The sequence below is a fragment of the Zootoca vivipara genome, chromosome Z1 (assembly GCF_965207765.1).
Source record: "Zootoca vivipara chromosome Z1, rZooViv2.hap1.1, whole genome shotgun sequence".
Classification (NCBI taxonomy): domain Eukaryota; kingdom Metazoa; phylum Chordata; class Lepidosauria; order Squamata; family Lacertidae; genus Zootoca; species Zootoca vivipara.
The window spans coordinates 44570891-44595570 of record NC_142583.1 but is presented as its reverse complement, the minus strand read 5'-3'; the positions used below and the strand labels follow the sequence as shown (position 1 = coordinate 44595570).

Sequence of the window (24680 nt, the reverse complement as noted above, 5' to 3'; positions counted from 1 at the left end):
AGATGCTCTTTCGTACATTCACAACTAATTTTAACTGACACACAGCCAATCTGGCTTTGACAGAGATTGATTGAAATGTTTGGCAAAATTTTAGCTGGGTTTCTCTATTAAATAAACATGTTGCGGGCATGTATGTGTGTGTGAGAGAGTGCTTACATTTTGCATTCAGGACCATGTCTTGCAGCCAACAAAAAGCGGTGGGGGTGGGAATGAATAAAAAACAAGCAGGGTTGTAAATATTTTTCAGAGTTCTGCCAATGCCACAAACTACTCAAGCTTTATTTCAAACATACCTTGATATATTTACCACCCTTAATAAAGTTACCTTTTAGTTTTCTATATATGTATTTACCTTCAGGGTATGAATGAAAGTCAAAATGCACTGTTGTATACAAACAGGGATGTAGATTAAATTAAGGCCACACCAGTGAGATCTACAAGTATCTTTGAGCAGAACATGTGCCATCAAATGCTGTCAAGATTATGGGCAGTCTTTAAGCAAGTCGATAAGCAGGTTACATTCCTATAAAATAAGGGCAAGGGAGCAAATTACCCTGAATAAAAAGCATGATACCCTGTTCCGAAATGTGAAGAGATTGTGATCTGGGAGATCTTTAGATAAAAAGTTCATTTCTCATTATAAATATAAAATATGAATATTCTGAGGTCTGACCAAGATTTTTAATACCATATGTATCACTTTTATAGCAAATATTTAGTTCTATCATTCCATGTGATAGGGGAGGATCCAGTTAATGTGGAAAGAGAAGCTTCCCAACAGGGGATTGTGTGAAATACAACACAGATTTGTACTTCATCAGTAGACAGATATGCCTGAAAATATGACTAATGAGTTCAATTCCTTACCAGCTTTAGGGACCAGGATGATGGGATACCGGTATATGCATTTATTTCCCCATCAGTCTCTTCAACTCGCGCCCTGTAGTGTATATGACTCGTCCATGACTGCTTTTTAAGGTTAAGGGAAGCCGAGGCATGTTGATTTCACCCCCTGCTCCAGTTTTCAAGTTTCACATACACATGCTTTAAGAGTCTTGTGAATTAGGATCATCAGACATTGGTAACAGTGCAATCTGGCAGATTTATCCAGTTACTTAAAATAGGGATAACTGTGGGCACTTGGGAACCACAGCACAAGAGGCATTGCTAGCCCTATGCTCAGCGTTTTGGGGACGGTTCTTCAGGGTTTCAGACAGGAGCCTTTCCCTATTGTACTCAGAGATGACAGGTGTTGAGTCTGAATCCTTCTGCATGCCAGAGCATGTGCTCTTCCACTAAGCTGTGACCCTTCCACCTGCAGACAGGGAGTGACAATAATTGTGGCATCCATCTGTCTCAAAAGACAGTGGCATGTACCTCTGGAGGAAAAGTCAAACCCCTGAAGAATCACAACTGTGGCCACAGAGACCACTTACTCGTAATTGCTGCTTCCCATGTTAGAAGAATAATGTTGATACATACTAATTTTACTATGTTTCTTTAGATGCACCAATGTTTGTAAAACATGTTTGTGAAGGCTCTGGACTCAATTGTAAACACTTCAGTGATCTGAGTTCATCAGGAATAGTCAGGAATTGTAAAATATATTTCACGTGGGAGGGTGCACTATCTCTTTGGAAAGCAAGGTTCCAATTGATTATTATAGCATTGGAAGAAGAAAATAAACATGGAAGGCAAACTGTTTACCTTCCCCAAGCAAAGCTAGCTAGAAATGGAGGGTTGTAGCCAATGTTATTCCTACTCAGAGTTGTCTCATTAAAAATAATTGTCATGACTATCTTAGACCCATTATTTTCACTGCGCCTACTCTGCCGGAGCTGAGCTCTGATTGAAAAAAGGCCCTGGCTGATGGTTGTATTTTTATTTTCAGAGACAGTGCACCACCATCATTCCTTTGTTCCTTTTATGTATATACCTTGTCTATTGCTTTTGACTTGACTTTACCTCATACCCTTAATTCACCTTGGCTGGTTAGGGCCGTGGCCTGAGGAGACTTCTGAAAACTTGGAAGGCTGCATTTAGCCCCTGGGCCTGAAATTCCTTGTCCCTGCTTTAAACTGGGAATATTTCCACCAGGTGAAAGTGAGAATGAGGGTCATATACTAAGAACCAACTAAATTATCTGAGTACCATTCCTTATACAGTCAAGGTGGCAGCACCTGTGCACAAGAAGGCAATATCAGCAAGTTTGGGAGAACCTCAAGGTTGGCAGAAGTACAAAAAACTGGAAGACAAAAAAATTGTAAGATGTATCTGTGGGCAGCGGCGGAACAAGCCGATCGGGCACCTGGGGCAGGGCTAGCTGGGGCAGGACGCTCCGCAGGGGCTCCGAGGAGTCTGCCTGCCTCCTCCCACTCAGCCACCCTACAGCTGGGGGGAGGCAGCGGGCGGACCGTTTGGGCAGGGCAGAGCCTGTGTGCGCCCAAGCCACTGTGTGTCTCCTAGGCACGTTGAAGGCCCTGTGATGAGTGCTACCTGGCATTTTGTCACCCCCCTCAGCGGTGACACCCAGGGCATACTGCCCCCACCACACCCCCTTCCTCCGCCCCTGTCTGTGGGGTGGGTCAACACCTAGAAAACATCCCAATAAGATATTGAAATTTATGGATATTGTGCTTCCACCAAATCCAAGCTGTCTCTAAAAGACGTGTTCTGAGCACTGAAGATGAAGGAAAGGGAAAGGGAGACACAGGAAGCTGCCTTATTTGAGTAAGACTGTTGTCCAGTCTAGCTTAGAATAGTCTAAATCAGGCTTCCTCAACCTCAGCCCTCCAGATGTTTTGAGACTACAATTCCCATGATCCCTGACCACTGGTCCTGCTGGCTAGGTATTATGGGAGTTGTAGGCCAAAAGGCTGAGGTTGAGGAAGCCTATAGAGTCTACATTGAGTAGCAGCTCTCCAGGTTCCGGTTTCCGCCGGCAGGAATGGCGGACCTGTTTTCCATCCCTCTGACCTTCGTAAGGAATTTGGCGGTTGCTAGGGGAGTAAATGGCAACCCCCTACCCTCTCCGGGGGTTACGGAGAGGGGCCGCTGGCCCGCGATGCCCCCAGACCCACTCCGACTGTTTATGGAGTGGGGGGAGCTTGGGCTGAAAAGCACTTACGAGGGCCAGGACTCCCGGACGCTAATCTGCATGGCGGGGATTTCCATGGTTAAAGAAGATAATTAGGCTTAAATCTATGGACATACTTCAGAAGGAGGGGAAGAAGCGCTGTTTACTGCTGAGAAATTTATGCTGCTGAGGGAGAGGAGTCAAAGGCTGTATATCATCTGGAAGAAGGATTGATGGGGACGGAGCGATAAGGGAATGGAGTCTTTTTTTATTTTTCTTCATATGAGTTACTTCGTACCTTCCCAGACGCGATGTCCTGGCTTGTTTGGAGTGAAAGAGAAGCAAAAGACTGTGTGAGTTGAACTTTATAAACTGTTGTTACTGAGCATATTTTTTAAAGATGTGGAGTTGCCGATGAGAAAAGCCCCCCCCCCCTAGTCGGACGGAAGGAGTCCTGGACGCGTTCGGAGGATTTATGAGCTGTGACGCACTTTGAATTGGAGCAGCGACCTGAAGCTAAGTTCAGCTATAGGGCAAGGAGATCCATTAATTTACCAAGAGTTTATGGTTTGATGTTTGGGTCTTCTGCCTGGAAAAGCTGTAAATTTTATAAAGATCGTTAATCTTCATGGCTATGAGAGAAAACGAAAGTGATTTGAGCTTTTTAAGATGGCGCTGCTTCGACGCAACAGGGAGCTCCAGACTAAGAAGATTTATGGGGAGGCTGGACTGATTAACCCACACAGGAGAAAGAACATTTGTGAAACCTTGTTTGATATTTATCTCAGCAGCTGGGAAACAATCGGTTGAAAGTGGAAAACATCTATGTGACTGTAAGGGGAAGATCTGGATTATTATGAACTTGGAGGACGATTTGAACTTTAGAAAAAAGACGGCAGTGGACGGTTGCGAGGAATCCCCAATTTCTTGAAGCATGGGAACCCAAATAAAAAATTCTCTAGACGATTTGGCATAACATTCGGTCTGATTGATATATACATGTGTATAATTTGAAATAATGAATGTGATATAATTGGTTTTAATTGGAAAATTAATAAAAATATTTTTTTTAAAAAAAAAAGAGTAGCAGCTCTCCAGGGTACCAGACAGGAGTTTCCCCCAGCCCTTCCTGGAAACTTCAGGGATTGAACCTGTGACTTTCTGCATGCAAAAGCCTGAGTTCTGCCACTGACATGTCCCTTCCTCATGACAAACAAAGTATCTTTTATATGACAACGTTGAATGCTGCACACAGTTTCCTCCAATTTCATCAGACTACAGGTGCTGCAGCATCATTAAAAACACACCCACTATGTTTTAATGATGACAGTTGCAATGAGAGGAATAATTCTAAAGTAATTGTGATGAGGGATATTTTTGGGTAGCGTCCTTTGAGAATTGTCATTAACTGTCTTTTTTGTGCGTTGTAACCTTGCCAGCATCTACATACCATCATTGTGTGTTTTGATGAAATCACAGCCAGAGATTTTTTATATATATAAAAAGCCCATTAGTCATTTTGTATTTGTTCCAGTGAATATACCGGTAAGTATGCAGCGCCATGCAGAGAAAAGGGATATTCAGTTTATTCCCTACTTATTTTATATTAGACAACACCACATGATGAGAAGAACTACATTTTCCTGCCAAGTGAGAAGTGCTATTTGTGCTTCAGCTGAGTCCTCATTTTTCTTCTTAGAAAAAACTTGAAATATTTCTGACAATACATGAAATGTCCAGAAACAGTCTGGTCATAAACCAAAAGAAAAAGAAAAAGACCAGCAACCCGCGCCCCACCCAATGTCAGAAAACTATAAGAAGTGATAAAATGGTAGTTTCAATTTTTAGCATTTTCTGGCAGAACAGATTTGGGTAAAAAGAATGTGCATTTTGAAGTCCAAGCCCAATGTGATAATGGTAGATATATTTTCTTCAGTAAGATAATATTTAAGCTTTTTTTAAAAAAATGTTTTTAATAAAGTAAAATAAAAATCTTTAAGCTTTTAAGGGAGATTTGTCTCCTTGAATAACCCAAATAGTTATTCATTAACTGACATGTGATAGTTTTAATTTGCAGTTTTAGATTTATTGTTTGTTTAGATAGTTTCGGGATCAGTTTCAATATTTATTTTGGCAAACACGTTACTTAATATCTTAATAAACCTCTGAGTGCTTCCCTGGCATAGTAAAAAAATGAGAACTCTCTTTTTCATCTGTAATTCACTATTTCTGTAATTACTATCACTGTAATTTCACCTTTGCTTTTTGTGATTAAGAATGAAATAGGGACCGTTAGAGATTTTACTACAAGGGTGTACTTTAAGTTTAATATGTGCAATATTATAATAATCCCTTTCCTAGATTTTTGCACCCCAAATTCCAAAGATTGACACAAATATTCTGTATTCATTATAATAATGTAAATCTAATGGATACATGGGGGACCCAGGTGGCGCTGTGGTCTTGATTAAATTCTAACATTTACTGAACCCAGTAATTTGGGGGAGTCTAGCATCCATGAATGGGACCCAGGTGGCGCTGTGGGTTAAACCACAGAGCCTAGGGCTTGCCGATCAGAAGGTCGGCGGTTCGAATCCCTGCAATGGGGTGAGCTCCTGTTGCTTGGTCCCAGCTCCTGCCAACCTAGCAGTTCGAAAGCACGTCAAAATGCAAGTAGATAAATAGGAACCGCTACAGCGGGAAGGTAAACGGCGTTTCCATGTGCTGCTCTGGTTTGCCAGAAGCGGCTTTGTCATGCTGGCCACATGACCTGGAAGCTATACGCCGGCTCCCTCGGCCAATAATGCGAGATGAACGCGCAACCCCAGAGTCGGTCACGACTGGACCTAATGGTCAGGGGTCCCTTTACCTTTTTAATGGATACATGACTTGGATATACCACAGCTTTGCTCCAGAAAGCAACATACTGTTACTATACACTGTACTATACAATAATGCTTGAAAAGGTTTGAACCAGAATTTCAGACTTTCTTCAGACCTTTGAGCCTGCTTATATACAAACAAATAAAAAAGATAACTAAGTCCTCCTTGGAGGAGGGCACCAAGTTCATTGTTTAAATTCACATTGGCTTTCATTTCAGATAGAGAGATACTCTGTAGTGCAAAGTTACACAGTCTGGTCATCTTCCCTGCCCTCAACTCTGCCATAATGCTGGCAAGCCATAAGCGGAAGCTATTATCCTTTATCAATACAAATGCCTAAGAAACTGAATAAACAATTGGATTAATAGGAACATGTGGGGGCCTAATCCAGATTTAGTTAGCCACTCTTCCATCCCACAGTAATCAACAGGACTAAAGAGTGATCAGCTTAGTCAATATCCAACCACTGAAGATAGAAAATTTTAGTTCTTCATGCAAGAATGGAAGACGGGAAGAAGAGACACTTAATAAGATCAAAATTTCAGTGTTTATAATTTTGTGTGTGTGCACAGAGAGGTGTGTACATTTTGCATACACGGTGATAGGTGCACAAAAGGAAAGGAATTGAAAATGAAACTGCTGCTATCATAATGCCATCATTGGGCATTATGATTACTTTGTACAGTTCTGGTCACCTCACCTCAAACAGGATATTGTAGAATTGGAAATGTTTTAGAACAGAACAACCAAAATGATCAAGGGACTGGAGTGACTCACCTATGAGAAAGTGTTGCAATGATTGTAGTCCAAATGTTTTCGACCATACAGTAGTAGTAGTGTCCAAAAAAAGAAGGGGTGTTCTATTGGTGTGACTACAAATTATCAGAAGCAGAGAGTCAATTCATGCAAAAGCCTTGCAGTATAGGGCTGCCTTCATAGAGTATGACAGTACAGGAACAATAGTGTGAGAAAGGAAACAAAAATAGCAGCAGATGAACCAAAGATAAGCCTCTTGCAAGCATATAGTGTCACATTTTCGTTTTCCCCCTCCATCTAGCTGTTGTCTGTCTTTTTATTAAACCACTAGCTGACCCGGTCACACGTTGCTGTGGGTTGTTTTTTTTTTTGGGGGGGAGTATTGATGTCTTTTGTGTTTTGAATGGTAATGGTTGCATAACTTGTTTTAGGTTAGTGTTTTGATGTAATATGCTTTTCCCGATGTATGAACTTTGCCCTTGGATTTGTTGTTTTAATTATTTTTGTTTTCTTATGATTGTTTGCTGTGCCTGACTCAGGGTCCTTGTTTCCCAGGAAATGGGGAGGATGTGTCCATTCCCCCTGGACTATGTGTTTTTTCCTCCCACCCCGTTGTTGTGTCTCATCCCTGTGATTACTCCTATCCTGTAGCGACCCATGAAGTATCCTGTCCCCCTCCCCCCACCCTGTGGCTCCCCCAACCCTACATCAGCCCATTACCTATTCGGGCCCCTCCTCCCCCGATCCCCCACCCAGGGCTCCACTCGGGATAGTATTTAAAGTAGAGTAGAGGCCTAGTTTGTAGGCTGTAGAGCTGAGGCCTAGTCTGTAAAGTGGAGCTGTGGCCTAGTCTGTAGGCTGTAAAGTAGAGTCGAGGCTTAGTCTGTGAAGTAGAGTCGAGGCCTAGTCTGTAGGCTGTAAAGTAGAGCCGAGGCCTAGTTTGTAGGCTTTAAAGTAGAGGCGAGGTCTAGTCTGTTGGCCTTGGCTTAGGCTAGTATTTAAATGCAAGCCGAGGCCTCCGCCCTGTATCTCCATTCCTTGGTCCTGGCCTGAATCTGTGGGTTGTCTGGTAATGGCCGCCTTGGTGGTTTCAGTTGCTCGGTTGATGACGTACCCTTCAGAGCTTTTGCTGGTGACAGTGCGCGATCTGCCTTTCTATTGGATGCTGCTGGAGTCTTCAGACCTGCTGGTGATGTATAATTTGGGTGCCACTTTTTTGTGTTTAATCATTATTTTAGGTATGAAAGGTTTGTTTTTTTGGAATTATTTTTATGCCAGATCCCTCCCTGGTGGGCAAGCTACGCTTTGCCCTAATTTGATGCAATTCGGTTCAGCGGTTACCTCCACGTACGCAGTGTCTACATTTTTATATATATAGATTAACATTCAAAGTACTTATATTTATTAAATCCATTATAGAAAAAAGGGGAAGAAATATTGAATAAAATATATAGGGCAATGTTTGGAGAAGAAAGGACAGATACCTATTTATTTTCTCTCTTTCATCTTTAGACTACTCAAGTGACTTGTCTATTGTGAAGGCCTCTCCCCCCCCTTCCTGTTCCATGTTTTACGCATTCCAGTGCTATTTTCAACCTCTTCATTTTACTGAGACTGCTCTGTGTAAAATTCCTAATGAGCTTCTATATGTTAAGCTGCAAGGACTTTTTCTGCTCTTTTTCTCTGTGAACTTTTGATCCAGTTAACTATTCTGGTTTCTTAGGGACAAAGTAGAGATAACAGTGGAGTTACCGAATTTTCCGGTGTGTAAGACAACTTTTTAACCCAGGAAAATCTTCTCAAAAGTCAGGGGTCGTCTTAGACACCGGGTGCCATCTTATAGGGTCGGTGCCGAAACCTCCGAGCCGAACTGGAGAATCTGTGGTCGCCGCATATGGTGGTGGGAGCTCAAAAATGACCGCGGCCACATCCCCACCATATGTGGCGACCGTATGAAAGCAGCAAGGCCCACGCTGTACAAGTACGGTAGAAGAACATCTACTCACCAGGATTCGTGCAAGGAAGTGACTTAACGCGGTCCCGATGACGAGGTGAGGGGGCGCCTCACCGGGAAGGTGTAAGTGAAGGGCGGAGCAAGCTGCAGGTGTCCGGGACGCCCAGGGTATGGAAAAAAGAGATAGAGCGGCACTGTGCCCAGAAAAACATGCCTCTTTCACCCATCTGGCCCGCCCTTGTATCCTATTACCATACCTCCTTCTCTGCCTCTCAGATCTCACGCCTGAGGACTGCAGTGAAGCGGCGCAGGCATGCATGTGCAAGATCTGAGAGGCAGAGAAGGAGGTAATAGGATATAAGGGCGGGCCAGACGGGTGAAAGAGGCGTGTTTGCGCTACTGCTCTGATAGTCCTGGAGACAGGGAGAGCTGAGCAATCTAAGCAGGCTTTGTATACAACAACCAGCGAATCACCGGTAAGGTACATCGCTTGCCGTAATTGCCGTATATACAGTTGGAAGAGCGGTAGTCTTATACGGCGAGTATATCCCAAACTCTATATTTTAACTGGGAAAGTTGGGGGTCGTCTTATACGCCCAGTCGTCTTACACACCGGAAAATACGGTATGTATGTTGCTCATATATCTGTTCCATCCATGTCTAAATCATAGTATAAGGCATGGGTCTTCAACCTTTTCTGACCTGGAACCCGAATTTTGCCCTAAACCTGCGTTTGGTGATCCATTTGTTTTCTCTTTTTTAACCATATATTTGTATGGTAACAATGCTCCTGTAGAGACCCACCTTAGATCAGGTTGGGACCCAATAGTGGATCAGAACCTGCCAGTGAAGACCAGTGGTGTAGAGATTTTATACTGTAGAAGAGACTTAGCTCAGTGGCAGAGCTCATGTTCTCCATGCAAAATGTCCTGGTTTAAATCCTTGGCATTTCCAGGCAGACCTGAAGCAGGAGTGGAGAACCTTTCTCCCTCCAGATCTTGCTGAACTAAAACTCCAATCAGCTCTAGCAAGAATGACCAGTGGCCAGGTATGATAGGAGTCATAGTTCCTCAATACCTGGTGGGGGCAAAGGTTCGCCACTCCTGCTGTTGAGAGCTGCTGCACTTCAAACTTGCATCTTATACTATGATGGTTATTATGCTATCTTGCTTACTTGGTCTTCTTGTAGCTTAACTTAAGCCTACTGCTGTCAACTCTTCTGCCAACTTAATTAAACTACATAGATAAAAAAATTAAGTTATGCTTCTATCAAACCCCATTGATTTCAATAGGACTAAAGAGTGACCAACTGAGTCTGGCTTCAACCCAGTGACTTCACAGAAATGCAATCCCCATCCCATTGATGGACTTCAGGATAAATAAAGACCCTGTTACTCAAAACATTCTACAATTAACAAACAATTGAATTTCAGTCATATTTGCTGCTCAACTATGAACAAATTCTACAATTATGTTTATGATAATTACATTCCAGACATTATGACGCTATGCTGTTAAAATACAAGTCTTAATAGAGTTCCGTTCCATTTAAAAAAATGTTTTTGCAATAAGCAAATAAGCTATAATCATATTAATTACTAAGTTAACACTGTAGTTCTTTTCACTTCCTCTTAATCTCACCTGTATCTGCAAAGAGTTCCTCCTCCTTCCGTATCTCCTTGCTGTTTGTGTCATGCTTTTCTCTAGTAGCCTATGAATAGAGGCCTGTGCATATTACTTATGTACAGCTCCTACCGGTAGTAGCAACTGCTGTCTTTGCTACTACCTTTTGGAGTGGAGGATGTTTTTGTTTTTGCAGGTAGAACACCTGCTGCATAGTCACGGCTATGGTAAAATCCTGGATCTCTCCATTAATTTCTATGGGCAACCAGTCTTTGCATTTTATTTGTTTAGATTTATATGTCTCCTTTCTTCCAGAAAACTCAAGGTGGTATACATTGGGTTCTCCCAACTAAGTACTAGACCGATATAGCCTTAGTTAGATTTTTGAGTTATGCCTTCAGACCATAATCAGTATGTAAACTTATGTAACCCTTCACAAAACTGAATTCATGGCTGTGGACAATGCACCACCAGCTGTGTGTGTACACTAAAGAAGTACTGCAGTCTAGCATCACAGCCTCCCTTAATTTCAAAAAGTTGCCTGTGTTTTCAAAGTTACATTTAAGTTATGTGCACTAATCCCATCATAATAAAAGGATTTGTGCTTTCAACACCACAAGCAGAACTTTGAAAAAGTAAGGTAAAGGTTCTGATATAGTCATCAGAATAATCCATAGTACCTCACGCTCCATGAAATATGGCTATTTAATTTTGAAAATTACCTGCATCAGGGACATTCCTGACACTAAAGGGGTTGCCTATGAGCTACGGTAATATTTGAAAATGAAATGTTAACAGACTGAAAAGACCAAGTTTCAAAAAGACAAAATGTCTTTCCTCAACAAGCCTTGACAATTCCTTGGAATTTTCCTTATAGAAGAATAGTTTATTACCTGTGATTGGAGAAAAGGGAATTGCTTTCTTTAATTGAACCCTAACCTTATCTTAGTAGAGCAGAAGGAAGGGTTTCGGAGAAGGAGAAATTATTAGAACTTGGGGAGGGGGGATAGACTTTGTTATGCAATGTCCCTCTTAAAGGATGCAGTGACAGTTTGGATCTGGAGGAAAGCAGGCTGCCCCACATGGGGTGGGGTGGGGCACAGCACATCTTCCTGTGCTCTCTCTTTGCCCAAGGATGTGTCTCTCCACCTTCCTTAGAAATAGAAGGTGAGCCCCCATCCCTTCTGCATCATGGAAACTAGCAACTGAATAATTAGATAAGGGACTTTTAAGAAAACACAGGTAACATTCCCAAGGAGGTGTAGCAAACTGCAGTGCAGACTTTGCCAGCCTGCATAATACTTTGATTGCCTCAACTCTCTGCTGAGTCATTTCTCAAAAACTGAAGCGAGGGGGTGGGACGTAAGCCAGCAGCGCCCAGTGGGTGCTATCTATGATACTGTCTTTCCTGACGTGCCTAAAGAGACCTGACTTTGCTTGACTCGGCTTGCCTGAAAGGGACACAGTTTTACTGCTTCTACTTGCTATGTGAGCCCCAAGGCCCAGTAGAGCAGGATAATGTTATCCCAAAATCAGGTGTTCTTAATGGAGTACTCTCAGGGCCTGCTCGCAAAGTTATAGTATGTATAGTCACAAGAGGGACATAGCTGGAGAATAGCTGGTTCATGGTGGCTCTCAATTTGTGGCATGCAGGTTTGGTACGCCCATTTCCATGAACATCATCCAGCTTGTGCAAGACAGCTGAACAAGACCTCATCTTGACCAAAAGGTGAGACAAGCTCAGGTCTGGGTAAATGTGATCACAATGGATTTGCATTAAGTTATTAAGTCCAGTGTTTCATACTGAATGAAAAGAAGTACAACAAAATCCTATTGCTTGTAGCTATGTAGTTAAGTGACCAGAACTGAACTATGCTAAAATTTCATTCACATTTCTTTTTTGTAATTTAGTAGCTATATTTTGCTTCTAATTTTCTGTTCACAGCTCCTTATGTTAAGTTGTTTGTCTTGTTAAACAACTCTTGTTTTCATTTGTTTGCCAGTCTGGCCTGCTTTTTTGAGGATCCAAAACTTAAGATATGTTTGGGAATGTTTTATAGCTTCTAAAATAAGATGACTCTACAGGAGCAGGTATTATCTGTGATTAGGAATCTTGTATATAGCAAGAGATGTTTTTCTGAAAGTGGCCAAAAGGTGGCAGGAAAGGAAATTCTATACACTGCAAGAATTTCCAGGCACATAATCTATTCTACATCTGCTTTTCACTATTCTAAATGATAGGAAACGAAACAGCTCAAATCTCCACTGAGTTAATTTTAATGTTACTTAAAATCACTTCAATCTTAAGACCCAGCAGTTAGAATCCACAGCAGTGTTGCTTTGAGCATGCCATTTAATGCAATATGTTACTCTCCAAACAGATAGCTCAGAAACTCATAGAAGAACACTTATTCTGTCCTGCACTTGTGTATGCTAGTGCCTAAACAGGCTTGCACTCTGCTTAACATACCTTTGCCAGTCCAAATAAGAGATGCCATGGTCCCAAGGAATGGGGGCGGAGGGACCCTTTAATAACATTAGGTTGCAGCCAATTAAGTAGTATTCGGATACACCCATTGAAATCAATGGACAAGATAATGTTTGGTTTATAAGGGGTGGGTTGATCTTCTAGGCATCATCCCAAGCTTCATACGGTTTTGTATATATAAAAAACAGTTTCTATGAATTAATTTTCTATGAATTTTCTATTAAATGAAAGCTGAACATGCATTTCTTCAAGGGGACACACAATTGAAGGCCCTACAACATTGTGGATATGGCCCTGCATGTGCCCTTGACCTGAGATAATGTCTCTTGCTTGCCTGGATGGAGAGGTGTCCCTGACTTTTGTAAGCTGGAATGAAGCCTACTGTACAAACGTTAAGAGTTGTAATCCGTGTTACATCCATATATATATATTTTTGTCTCTCACCTCACCCACCAATGTCATGTGGCCCTTGGGCTGGGACCGATTCCCCATCTATACAGTTCATTCACAGTGTTTAAGAAATGAATAGGGAAAGTGGAAAATAAAAAGCATCAATGCCCTTTGTGAGAGAATAAAATAAATAAAGTTGGAGGGGGAAAGGGGTGATACAGATATGCTGCATCAGTTTGAGCTCTTTTCCATGCATCCGAGTGCATTGCTTACAGTAGTTCTCCAAACAAAAAAAGTAGTTTGTCAGCTTTTCTGCGTGTTTAAAACAAATTAGACATGCATCCCAAAAGGTGTGCTGTGATATTAAAGTCCATTTTATATGCTCTCTGTAGTTTTCCCCTGTGGGCACTTGTAGCCATATGTATTCTTGGGAAGGAACAGCCAGTGTTGATTCCTTTGTAAGTTATAGGAAGCTGACATGGCTGAAATCACTTCAAGAGCTGGGGAAAGACTGGAGGATATATCATAAGATCAGCCACAAGCTGTGCTTATGAGTAAACAATATTAATCCCTTTAGATCGGTTTATTAAAACCATTTCCTGAAGACACACAGAACATAGTGTTTAATGAAAGTGCCATTCCCATTGAGTTATGAGTGCCTGCCTCCATGGTTCAGAATAATTAGCTGTTTCTTTATTTGATTTCCCTGAATTTGAATACCTAAGGGGAGGAGAGGCATGCAGAATGGGCCCATTGAAACTAGCTAGAAGATAAGCTGGGCCAGAAATGACAGAAAATGAATAGGATATGCCTCAAGAGATAAAAAGGAGTTTCTAAAGTTCCTCTGCTTACTCCCTATTTCAAATAAAAGAGGTCAATGCAACATAAGGTTGTGCTCCTACATCAGGGGTGGGGAACCTCTGACCTGTAGGCCAGATGTGGCCTGCTAAGTCTTCCCATTTAGCCTGTGAAGCCATTTACTGAGACCACAACTGCTTGCTCCGCACTTGACCTTTTATGTGATGTCAAGGGGGGGATGCTCTTGCAGAAAGCAGGATTGAACTCTCAATGTATTAGCTGATGCACAATGAATTCAATCCTGCTTTGTGCTGTATCTCTCCTGACTCCATAGACCAACTTTGACAGGTGAGTAGGACAACCTACCTGTCAATGACCTGACATCAAGATTACATCAGATTATTGACAGCTGGAGGTCCTGCCCACCTGTCATAGCTGGTCTTCTCAGGTTGGGGAGATAAAGATCTGTCCCATTAGGCCAAAAATAGGCCAAATACTGCTTGCTCTCCACCATTGTCCTATATATATGTAAGTTTTTGCTCAAGGTGGGGAACAGCATATAAAAACAATGTGAATGATCCAGTCAAAATTAAGAAGTTCCATCATATATTTTAAGCATATGCTAGATGGCCAAACTAGATGCGCCATTAATTGCCTGAATGTGATTAATGCCAAGTGGGATCCGGACTATTAGGGGAGGGAGAATTTAATCCTCCCCGCCCCGTGCTGTGATACTGGGGGTGGGGGCGGGGGAACCAGAGCTGCCGGTTGTATTGGGAGGAAAGTCTCCATTGAACCATTAACTTAGATTGATTTAGCCTACTGTATTATATTTGAAGTTTTAGTCTTATTGTGTTGGGTATTCTGTACATTGTTTAGAGATAACTTTGATTAAGCGGCATACAAATTGTTTGTATGTATGTATGTATGTACAGTATGTATGTATGTATGTATGTATGTATGTATGTATGTATGTATGTATAAATCCATCCATCCACTGCTGCTTTGGGAGGTGTTGTACATGCATTAGCCACAGTCCATATATATTCTGTATTAGGAAATACAGCTTTGATCTGTAGAATGACCTAGCTGTGTTTTAAGCTGGTAATGTGTACACAGCCTAGGTTTTTGGTTACTGTTTACTGCAAGGCTATATTGCTAGAGTAGACCTAAAACTAGGCTCCTATAAGCTTATCACCCTTAAGATCCTGCTCCTGACACACATACCCTTCAGCTTTTGGCACACAGTGCCTTTGTTGGGCCCCTGTTAAATTAGTTAAAGAAATTAAAGAAATGGATGACACTTATCTTAGATGCAGATGGTGATTGGTCACTGAGTCACTTGACATGCTAAGTTCCAAAGTTGCTTGGCATTCAGTACTCTTAATAACTTGAATATGGTGTTATTGATAGCCAAGTGGACAGCATTCCTGAATCATTCTAGAGAGGCCAGATCTGAGACTCATCACCAGCTGCAGACTGGTCCCATACCTCTCTTTTTTCTCCATACTGCCTACAAAACTCCCCCTTTTATATTTCTCCTTCAAGCAATGCATCCAGTTGATTAGTTATCCCTGCCTGAGTCTCCTGGGCCATAAGCTATGACAGACTCCTAACAACATACAATTCTAACTGTAGCTATCATGGGCGTACCCAGGATCAAAACTAGGGGGGGCAAGGGGAGGGGCCAAGGCACGGAAGGGGAGGGGCCACAAAGTGGGCGGGAACGGCGAACTCGCGCTCCGCCGGGCTGTGCCCCTCCCTAGCAGCAGGGCTGGTAGGCGGAGGCGGAGCCCAGCCCAGCGGAGCGCGAGTTCAGCGTTCCCGCCCGCCGCGCCGCGCTCTCTGGTTCCCCGCCGCGCTTGGCCTTGCCAGAGGGCGCGACGGGGAGCTGGAGGGAGGGCGCAGCGCGGCGGGCGGGAACGGCGAACTCGCGCTCCGCCGGGCTGTGCTCCGCCTCTGCCCACCAGCCCTGCTTCTAGAGTAGGGCAGCTGCCCTAACTTGCCGCATGGTGGGTACGCCCTTGGTAGCTATTCATATCCTTTATGGAAAAGATTACTGATTTGCTCTGCAAGTTGCTCATTGATTTCGCCCAGGGCTTTGTTTTGCCAATACACACAGTAGGATATTGGTACAATTTTGCAGGTTATTATTATTATTATTTACAGCTGCAGGTACTCAGAAATGAGTCAATTCATGAATAAAGATGTTGAAGTTACAATTAATCTACACAATCTTTTATGGAAGAAACACTTTTATTCCCATCAGATTTCTTGTATAAAATAAAGTTCACAAATCTCTGTTCTGCATTGCTTTGTGAACAAAAAACTAAAAAGTCCCATTTACACTGCAAAAGCATCTGAAGACACAAGGTGTAACTTGCCAGAATTTATCTGGATACTTTTAGGGGCCCTAGAATAGAAACCACCAAGGGGAGCCAACAGGGCAGATGGTATATACTTGCTACCACCTCTTCCTAATAGTTATTACGGTATTACTCCTAATTTGTGATCTCCCTTCTTAATTTGTATAGATTAACACTGTGGATAGCATTTGTCCATATTTTCTGTTGTCATCGCTTATTTTGCATATGAAACAAAATCTCAACTGAGAGTTGTAAATATCAACTGCTTGTGAAAAACTGTTGCTCCTCAGCACCTCCCTAATGGACTGCTTACTCTCTCATTTTAAGGACTGCTGAAATAGACAGTGAGCTCTTGTGCCAGAGTAACTACCGATAGTACCGGGTAGTCAGAAATTGCTGCATATCAAGATCTCTGACCTGGAACTCTTTCTCCCTTTCCAGTCCAGGCATTGCAAAATATGTCAGTTTTATCTCTGGACTGGACAATTAACACTTTCTGCATTCCAGAGAGAGCAAAACTAAATGGAATGTGCTCATGTTGGAAGATGCTGACACAACAGTTACAAGAAGACCCTGAAAGTGCTTAGCAATGGATCCGCTTTTCTCTCCTCCTGAAACCATATCTTAAATGAGCTATACAAAATAAGCAGAAGGTTGCCTACATACCCTACTATAATTAAGCCTAAGTATTTGTAGCTGTCTGAAATTAATGTATAGCCTTCCCCTATTTATCCCTGCCTCTAGTTTTCTTTCCTTCATCTCCTCTATGGGTTTAAATGAGTAGGAGAGGATATATTAATTGCAATCTATATTTCCAGGCAACCATGTTTGTGGGTTGAATAGAGTTTTAAAAGCCCATCTTTGGCAGCAAAATTAAGCATAGGAATTATGCTGTAAAGCCTTGTTTGGAGCAAGTCCAGCTATGAGGTAAGCTGGCTCCCCTTTCTTACCCAGCTTAATAAAGAATCAGGCAACAACCTGGGAAGTAAGTTTTAAAATAAGATTTACTTAATTTATAATCATGTGTTGGTTCATAGCAATGACAGCAGCAAAAACTATGCAGGCAAAATACTTACATTTACAGTATAACCAGCTTCAGACACCTGCCTGAAGCTGGAGCAAGCAGAGGCATCTCTGCATCCAGCACAGGTCAAAGAAAGAGAGAGGGGAACAGGAAGAACTATATATAAAGTTATAAATTCAAACAAAAAGGCAATCGGTTCAGTAATATAAAATAGCAGCCCCGCCCCCGGCTGGCTTAGCCCTTAGAGGTTCCAGGCATGTATACCCAGCTGCCCCCCACCCCGAGCACAGGGCTGTGTTCTGTTGCAAGTGCATCTGTCTTCTGCACAGCATCCTCCCATAGACAAGCTTCAGCCTCTGGCAACTGCTCAGTTTCTTCACAGGTGGAAGGTTCTAGGGGTTGCACAATCCTTGCGATGTAGGACAGTCACGGGTCTTGATGAGCATCAAATCTCTGGCTCTGCAACTGCACCCAGTTCCTTATTGCCCTCCAGGACAGATATCTGATCATCATACTCCGTGTTGGTATCTGCCTATCAGCAATACAGCTCTGTGGACTCATGCTAACTACCAAGAATCTCTATTTGTTAGGTTTGGCTGCTAATCTCCCACAGTCCTAGCCATTCCATTTAAGCTTCTTGGTGTTAAGCAGGGGTCAGCAACCTTTTTCAGCCATGGGCTGTCCCTCAGACCATTTGGTGGGCCGGACTATATTTTGAAGGGGGAAAAAAGAACAAATTCCTACGCCCCACAAATAACCCAGAGATGCATTTGAAATAAAAGCACACATTCTACTCATGTAAAAACACCAGGCGGGCCCCACAAATAACCCAGAGATGCATTTTAAGTAAAAGGACACATTCTACTCATGTAAAAACACACTGATTCCTGGACTGTCCATGGGCCGGATTGAGAAGGCGATTGGGCCGCATCCAGCCCATGGGCCTTAGGTTGCCTACCCCTGGTGTAAAGCAACCTTAGGCCCAGACTGATTTCTGCTTAGGTATTTTTTTATAAAATCTCTCATCATTCCAGGTCATTCAGCTTGTAAGTAGCACATGACTTTGACAGTGTAATCCTACGTGAATCACACCAGGAGGAGAGATGCCACCACAATATGAGTTCATCAGTCACCATTTCCAATACCCCCTAAACCAGGCATCCCCAAACTGCGGCCCTCCAGATGTTTTGGCCTACAACTCCCATGATCCCTAGCTAACAGGACCAGTGGTTGGGGAACATGGGAATTGTAGTCCAAAACATCTGGAGGGCCGAAGTTTGGGGATGCCTGCCCTAAACCAGTGTATTTCAAATATAGCATGGGATTGCATCCTATAAGTAGTACCAGAAAATTAGACAGATCCATTAAGAATAAAGCTAGCAATAGCTACTAGCCATGCTGACAATTTTCTTCCTTCACTGTCAGGCAATATGCCTCTGGATACCAGTAGCTGGCATTGCTCATCTCCTGCTTTTGGCTTTCCTATAGGCATCTGGTTAACCACTGTCAGAACAGGATGATGGACTAGATCAGGCACCCCCAAACACGGCCCTCCAGGTGTTTTGGGACAGCAATTTCCACCATCCCTGACCACTGGTCCTGTTAGCTAGGGATGATGGGAGTTGTAGTCCCAAAACATCTGGAGGGCCAAGTTTGGGGAATGCCTGGACTAGATGGACCCTTGGTCCGATTCAGCAAGACTCTTCTTATATTCTTAATGGCACTGGAAAATTCAGTACCCTTATCCCCATAGCCTATAGCATGTGTAACCCTTTCCCAAATGTGCTTGGTTCCTGTACAGTGGATGTTTCCTACTGTATGTCCTTAAGCCCTTGTGGTCATTCTGGTCTCTGTCCCCATGAACACAGGTCAACCATACCAATGGTATCCTTCCCTCTGCCCTCCAACTGAGGAATCTCCTGGTGATTTTCAAAACAAGCAAACAGATAAATGGACTCTTCTGTACCTTTGCAAATGTTATTTTTGGCCTTTCAAGTAACTAGCAAGAAAAGAGGTCACTTTTTTTTATTTCATACTAGAGGAATGGGTAGGTTTAAGGAAATAATGGCTGTTATTATAAACCAACATGCTAGATGTTTCATGTGTTGCTGTCTCATTACACTCTTTCTGTCAGCTGGGTAACAGAATTTCCAGGATACTTAAGTTATATCTACACCACACACACAAAGCACATTTAAAGCATATTCCCCCCCAAGAATCTTGTGAACTGTAGTTTACCCCCACACTGCTGCAATTCCCACCATCCACAGCAAACTACAGTTCCCAGGATTCTTTGGAGGAAGCCATGTGCTTTAAATGTATGGTTTGGCTATAACGTTAATGCTGTCTATGGAGTTGCTTTGTTTTCTATGATAACCTGTCACTCTGTTTCCCTACATCTAATTGAAGTGCGCTTAAAACTAAGAACTGAACACGTGCATTTTCTCAGAAATAGTGTAGAATTTTGTTTCATCCTTTAAAAAAAAACCTTGACCCTATTTCACACCCCTGGGCTATCTAAGGCAAACATCTATTTGGGAACTTAGATAAATCTACATTTTATCATCCCAAACTGCCTACAAGGAGTAATTAGTATTGGTAGGAAATAGGGACAAGTGCAACTCTTAAGCATGGGTCTTCTGGTTTTCAGCTTCGAAGAGGGTAGTCAGGGTGCTATTTATACGAGTCTAGCCAGTTTTAAGTAGCCAAACAAGGTATGCATGGAACTACATCAGCTTTAATCCTGACTGTCAGATCTTCAGGACCCCTGATTCAGCTAGTCTTAGCTGAAGGGATTGGGTGGCAGCAGATAGTTTGTATGTGTGCCAGCCTGAAAGCTGGTCTGCCTCCTTTCAGGCCAAACAAGATGTTAAATGCAATTAATGGACACATTTTTTGTTATGTAAACAGAAGCTACGGTAATGGAAGTTCCTTTTTAAATGCAAATTGACACTACAGATAAGTGATTCCCCCTCCCCAACCATGGCAGAGAGAGATGGTCCAGAGACTCTTAAGATTCCCTGTGACTTCTGTTTACAAAACAGAAATTTGCATGGTAATTATCCATAATTTTTGGTCTTCTTTGTTGTGTGTTGTTAGTCATCCCAGATCATTTCTGTGGGTGGCAACCAGGTGAGTCACCCAGAGTTCTCTGTGCAACCATGGCTGATACTTTGTCAGGTGATAAAATGAAGTTAATCTCAACTTTATACAAAATGACATAGGAAAGGGAGAATTAGCTTATGCTGCAAAGCTACGGTAGTATCAGATATCCAGGTGCAGAGGATGAGAAATTAACTTTTGGAGGCAGGGTGGGATGCTGAAATTGGTGCTCTGATGTCATCAACCTTCTTCCTTACAAAGGCTCTTCCTACTTCTTATCATTAAGAAGCTAAACATATCTATAATTTCACACAGGCTTTACACCTGGCAGATTGATTAACCCAGACAAAGCCGTGGATAATTGGATTTTAAAAATCCAAGTATCACTTGTACTAAACTTGTCTCTGAAATATATCTATAATGATATACTACATATTATAAAAGTCAGTCTGCATAGGATAATGGGGTCCTTGTGTCTGTATTAATTAAACATTTTACTAGATTAATATTGTCTCTTCCAAATTGGCAGAACATATATGTTCTCTGCATGGCAAAGCTACTGATGTATCTGGGCAGCAAAATATATTTACACAGCCTAGGACCTTGTAAGAATTCCCAGGGGAATTCGAGGGACTGGACTTGAGAGGAGGCATCCAGCTCTCCTCACCTTCATGATCCTTTTGTCTTGGAGCAAACTCCCCCTAGCACCAAAAGGTTCCTTGGGTTTGTGAGTTGGGAATATCTAATGATAAAGCAGACACATCCCAAATCCAATTTCTTTATAATCCCTTAATCAGAAGTCCCCCTCTTGGGAAGAGGGAGAAAATTGGCTTCAAAGGATGTTTGCCACTGAACATGCATTCCCCTAGGTTTTGGAGTACCAGGCTGTTGCTTCCAGGAATATACAGTATTGTGAGGCATCCTCAAGCCCTACTAGTTGAAAGTCAGGGGCCAGTTCTGACCCCCACCAAAATTCTGGCCCACTCTTCCATCAGGAGATATCCTCTCTCATTCTGCCCTCCTCTCTGTTAGATATGGTACAGTGGTACCTCGGGTTAAGAACTTAATTCATTTCGGAGATCCGTTCTTAACCTGCAACTGTTCTTAACCTGAGGTACCACTTTAGCTAATGGGGCCTGCCGCTGCCACCATGCTGCCGTCATGCGATTTCTGTTCTCATCTTGAAGCAAAGTTCTTAACCCAAGGTACTATTTCTGGGTTAGTGGAGTCTGTAACCTGAAGCATCTGTAACCTGAAGCGTCTGTAACCCGATGTACCATTGTAGTTGTTTGCGAGTCAAATACATGCACACACACACGTCCTGTCAATCTGACTGGGTTATCCCAGCTACTCTGGGAGGCTTCCAGCAAATTAAAACACAATGTGACATCAAACATTAAAAATTCCCTGAAAAGGGCTGCCTTCAGATTTCTTATAAAAGTCAAATAGTTGTTTATTTCCTTGACATCTGATGGGAGGGCGTTCCACAGAGGGCATGACTACCGAGATGTTGAAAACGTGGTAAAATGGTTAAAATCCTTTGGTGTTACGGTAGTGACAGATATCTTACACATGCACACACAGGAAGGAAAGGAAGAAGAAGAAGAAGAAGAAGAAGAAGAAGAAGAAGAAGAAGAAGAAGAAGAAGAAGAAGAAGAAGAAGAAGAAGAAGAAGAAGAAGAAGAGGAGTAGTAGTAGTAGTAGTAGTAGTAGTAGTAGTAGTTTGGATTTGATATCCTGTTTTATCACTACCCTAAGGAGTCTCAAAGCGGCTAACAATCTCCTTTCCCTTCCTCCCCCACAACAAACACTCTGTGAGGTGAGTGAAAGACTTCAAAGAAGTGAGTAGCCCAAGGTCACCCAGCAGTTGCATGTGGAGGAGCCAGGAAATGGGCTTGAAACTGACTGTCACACACCTGTACTTACCACAGCTTATCACTTGCTGAGCTGGGAGTAAGTATTGGCCTGATAAGTATGGAGAGAAGAGGGGGGGGGGGAGAGAAAAGAGAATACAAGGACAAGAAAATCAGAGACAACGGATTTATTTATTTATTTTAATTACCTGTATTATTATTTTTGTTAGTAACAGCTCAAGCAACAATAACTCAAACAACTCACATACAGCACTTGAAGGTTCCATGTTAGAGAAGTGGAAAGAAGGAAAGGAACACAAATAAGAATTGTATCATGAATGATACTTAATTTTTCACTTCCAAAAAGGAAAACGGAACACATTCGAGTATGCAAACTGGTTACTGAGCCTATCATTTATAGTGCCCTGTCTTTAGAAGATCAGTCATGCAAGACCAGCAGGGGGAATCCTTTTTCATGCGGAAGGAATCTACTTCAGGGAAAGGAGCTGGCAGCAGTTTCTGTTTTATGCTAGCTTTCAAATAAAAAGGCCTAAACACTGTCTCAAATCCATTTTGGGAAGCACCGACACAGTTCATATATTTTGCCAGGAGTGGTGCTGTCTGCACATACTGGAGGAGTGAGCTCACACACACATACTTCTATCCACTGTGCAGACAGCATCTAGTGCAGGCTTCCTCAACCTTGGCCCTCCAGATGTTTTGAGACTACAATTCCCATTATCCCTGACCGCTGGTCCTGCTAGCTAGGGATCACGGGAGTTGTAGGCCAAAAAGATCTGGAGGGCCGAAGTTGAGGAAGCCTGATCTAGTGTGAACTGGGCACTCCATGACATTGGCAAATCACTCAAAGGCCTAGTTTAAAGGAAGACTCATACACTGCAAACTATGATTAGTTTAGAATCATGGGGCAGTTTGTGTTGAGCATCCATTCCACACTTATTATAATTACTTATTACAATAACTTACACCCCACCTTTTCACACTGAGCTTATTCCTCCCACCATATGGGAAGTGACCTATACCCATAGGTACCAGGTGTTATAAGAATTCTAAGGGGGAACTTTGGGGAACTTGAACCAGTCTCATAGTGGAGAAGCTTCTGACAAAGCTGAAGTCCCAAGGGGAAATAAAACAAAGCACATAAAGGGCCCATTCCCTCTCTTGAGATAAAGCTGAAATTTACATATAATTCTGCATTAACACGTCAACTATTTAGCTTCAGGCCTTGTGCTTATAAATATGAGTATTGCCTCTTTACAGTGATAATTTCTGTGCAGTTAGTTCACAGTTCGAAAGCACATCAAAGTGAAAGTAGATAAATAGGTACTGCTCTGGCGGGAAAGTAAACAGCGTTTCTGTGCGCTGCTCCGGTTTGCCAGAAGCAGCTTAGTCATGCTGGCCACATGACCCGGAAGCTTTCTGCAGACAAACACCGTCTCTTTTGGCCAGTAAAGCAAGATGAGTGCTGCAACTCCAGAGTCGTCTGCGACTGGACTTAACAGTCAGGGAGGGGTTAACAAGTCAATTATTTAGCTTCAGGCCTTGTGCTTATAAATGTGTGTATTGTCTCTTTACAGTGATAACTTCTGTGCAGTTGGTTCACTGGAGATTATTGCAAAGAGACGGCACAATAATGCAATCACCATGCAAATTCTTAATTTGCAAGACACTTTTGTTATTTGTTGCTTCCATTGGAAGGATCCAAATGTGGTCACCTAGGCCTCTTTTCCTGGCCATACCTCCTCTCCAGCCACACTCCAACTCATTGGGCTGCACTCCTCACTGTGTTTTATTTTTGTGCCTGGCTGGTGTATGTCCTTGAACTCTGATAATGCCTGTTAACTTGTCTGGATGGAGACTAGAGAGGGGTTTGTAAGTATTTTTGGAAATTTAATCTACTGTACACTGGTAAAATTTACATTCATTGCTCTGCACACTTTTGCCTCTAGTCCTGTCTACCACTGGCATGTGGCTCCAGGAAGATTGCTCAGAAGAAAATGTGGCCCTCATGTTGTAAAATGGTTGCCCAGCACTGGTCCACAGCAATACCATATTGAAAACTATAGTAAAACCGTGCTATGAAAAATCTCTCTCTCTCTGTTTGTCATTGAAACTTGTCTTGCATGATAAAATAGATCAAGTGCATGCATTCTGATATAATCCTAGTTTTTAATGTAGACACATTTCTTAAACCAGGGAAAAATCCCTTTGATTTTATGGGTGTTTTTTTTTTTAAATGCATGCCTTGGTTAATAAAAATAAGTACCGTATTCTATTGGTATGCACTGAATATATTCAAAGGAAGCATTTCTCAGACTCTCTTAGAATAATTGAATTGGCTGTTTC

At 42.4% G+C, this 24680-nt stretch overlaps 1 long non-coding RNA gene across 1 annotated transcript in view; it reads left to right on the top strand.

The window, feature by feature from the left end:
* LOC148687358 (uncharacterized) overlaps nucleotides 1-24420 on the top strand; it is a 39508-nt gene extending 15088 nt beyond the window's left edge. The window contains exons 3-4 of the long non-coding RNA XR_015947756.1: nucleotides 22045-22279; nucleotides 24284-24420. This is a non-coding gene — a long non-coding RNA (uncharacterized LOC148687358). The remainder of the gene's footprint in view (nucleotides 1-22044; nucleotides 22280-24283) is intronic.
* The last annotated feature ends 260 nt before the right edge of the window (nucleotides 24421-24680 follow it).